The sequence below is a fragment of the Alligator sinensis genome, unplaced genomic scaffold (genome assembly GCF_000455745.1).
Source record: "Alligator sinensis unplaced genomic scaffold, ASM45574v1 scaffold2241_1, whole genome shotgun sequence".
Lineage (NCBI taxonomy): Eukaryota > Metazoa > Chordata > Crocodylia > Alligatoridae > Alligator > Alligator sinensis.
The window spans coordinates 112,812-115,605 of record NW_005843292.1 but is presented as its reverse complement, the minus strand read 5'-3'; positions in this window follow the sequence as shown (position 1 = coordinate 115,605).

Here is a 2,794-nt window from a genome sequence, read left to right as displayed (position 1 = left end):
GGGGGGGGGGATCGCTCTTCTCCGCCCCGAGCCCCGGTTTGCACATGTTAGTGCACATTCATACAAATGTTGGTGAAAACCCGTGCAAATGTAGCTGTAAGGGAATATTCGTGCCAAAATGATGCCGATCCGTGCAAGTGTTCGTGAAAATAAGTATACATGCAAGCGGTGCAAAACCATGTAAGTGTTGGTGCAAATATAGATTCATGCAAATGGCGCGGGTAAATAGGTGTGCAGCTGTTGGTGCAAATAAATATTCATGCAACTGGTGCAAATCCATGCTGTGTTGGTGCAAACATACTCATGCAAATGTTGGTGCAAGTAAATATTTGTAAACATGTTGGTGCAAGTCCACATACATGTTGGTGCAAATACATATTCACGCAGATGTTGGTGCAAATACATGCAAACAACAGTGCAGATAAATATTCATCCAACTGTTGGTGCAAATCTGTGCAAATGTTGGTGCAAATAAATATTCATGCAGCTGATGCAAATCCACGCATACGCTGGTGCAAATAAGTATTCGGGTAGATGTTGGTGCAAGTCCTTGCAAATAAGCTTCTGTGCAAAACTTGGTGCAAATAAATGGTGCAAAACCGTGCCGGGGCAGCTCGGAGCACTTGCAAGCTTGCGGTGGGGCTGCATCTCTGCCGGCCGGGCCCAAGGAGCCGCAAGGGGCGCAGGTTTTGGAAGCGGTGCCCAGGGCACGGGGCTGGCAAGGCCTCTGGCCCTGCGGCGGCCGGGGTCTTCCACGGTCGCACCCACCCACCCAGAAGACGACCTGGTTGTGGCTGAAAGGGGCTTCCCGCCAGTAGTTGCAATCGAGACAACTGTAAGACAAAAATATTTTAAAAGAATTGAAGGAAATTTCACCAAAAAACCCAAGAAAAAATTTAAAAAACCCAAACGAAAGGAGAAGGCCAAGATTGTTTGTTCGTGGGGGGAAAATCCCTGAAGACGCCCGGGCAGGGGTTGGAAACCACGTACTTTGAAGAACGTCACCGAGGTCCAGCACCGACCCCTGCACAGCCCTCGGGGCCCCTTTTGATACAGGTTTCGCACCTGAGGCTGGACCAGTGGGGAGGCACAGATGTGCGGAGCCCGCGGGGAGCACGGGGACGGGTGCAAATGCCGTCTCCAGTCACCGCCAGGTTCTCCTTCCTCGCCCCAGGGCTCAGTTTGTCAAACTTTACACAACGTGCTCGTATTGCCCCGGGAGCTGCTTTTCCCATCAACAGCTGAGAAGTGATTTACTGCCAACACGTATGTGGGGAAAAGCTGGTGCCCAGACCTCATCTGCCCCAGCACGCTGCCTGGATTTAACTAAAGAGTCCCGAACTTGGTCAGATCAGGGCAGCTCCGTGGGAACTGGTGTCGGTCACGATTTCTCACTGAGTTCATGTAACTGATATAAGGAAATCGGAGAGCCAAATAAGAGCACACGCACAATGATGAAACACCAGTGTAATTAGTATTGTTAATTTGATACAACTTCCCTGTGCCGAGGAGGCATAAATCTCCTGTCCTATCCCCATGATCTCTGAATATCCCAAAGCAGCGTTCAATTTGCCAGAAACTCAGCTGGGTACTTAGGAGTCGGAGGGGCACATTTACATGTGCATCGTAATTACTGCGCGTTAAGTTTCCTACCTGTGATAATAAGCACTAACACTACGCACAGTCACGCTACTGCACAGTAAGTGCCGGCACACACCTTTTCCATGATGCTAATGCACAGTAGACTAATCTACTGCACATTAGCACGGGTTTTGCCGGGACACACTAACGTGCAGTAGAATTAGTCTGCTGTGCATTTAGCGTCTGGTGTAGATGCACCCACCGTCCATTAAATTCACTGCCTCAAACGTCATGAAGGCCAAGTTCGTTATTGCAAAAGTAAAGCTCTGAGAACCGGGGAACAGAACCAAGGATTAGCTCAGCCGAGCCACGCCGCCGGACCAGGACCTGGCAGCGAGTCAGTCGATGATATCAGCCTGTGCAGACACAAGGAATGAGTGAATGTGCTATTGTTTTGTGCCGTTCGGGGGAGTTTCAATCCAGCAATTACACCCACGCCTTCCAGCTGTTAGGTGCGGCCGCCTTGAAGAGTGGGGGATTTGCTGGAGCGGGGTGCAAGAAATGTCACTGCCACAGGGGGAATGATGGAGCGTGGCAGGTCTTTGCCGCGGCCCCTTGCAACGCAGGCCTGGGCTCGGGGGCACGAAAAGCAAAGGCAAGGCGGTGCCTGGCAGGTCTGCAGGGGCACGCCACGTGGGCTCGCCCCAGCAAAGGGACTCGCACGCTTGATTCTTGGGGCGTCCCAGCAAGGGCCGAGCCCAGAGGCCTTCGTGCAAGAGGGACGGCGCTGGTGTCAGGGCAGCTTGCCCCCCACCTCGCATTGCCTCTTCCGTGGGGGCCACACGTCACCAGCGCAGATTTATCCTGGGGGCACCCACAAGTAGCGAAGCGGGGGAGCCACCGAGCTGCACCCCGCTGGGGGGACGTCTTAGCCCTGGACCCCGGTGCTCCCCTTGTCAACCCTGCAATCCCCCCGGGGTGGCTGCACCCCGCTGGGGGGAGGTCTCAGCCCTGGACCCCGGCGCACCCCTTGTCAACCCTGCAATCCCCCCGGGGTGGCAAGGGCAGGGAGCTGACACGCGCTGCAACGCCCTGCGCCGCCGCGCCCCGCCAACAGGGCGGCGCCGGTCCTCCCAAAGAGCAGCCGCGGGACCCCTCTTGGCGACCGCATCGTCGACGCGGAAGTGCAGCCAACCCGGAAGCGGGCGCCCGC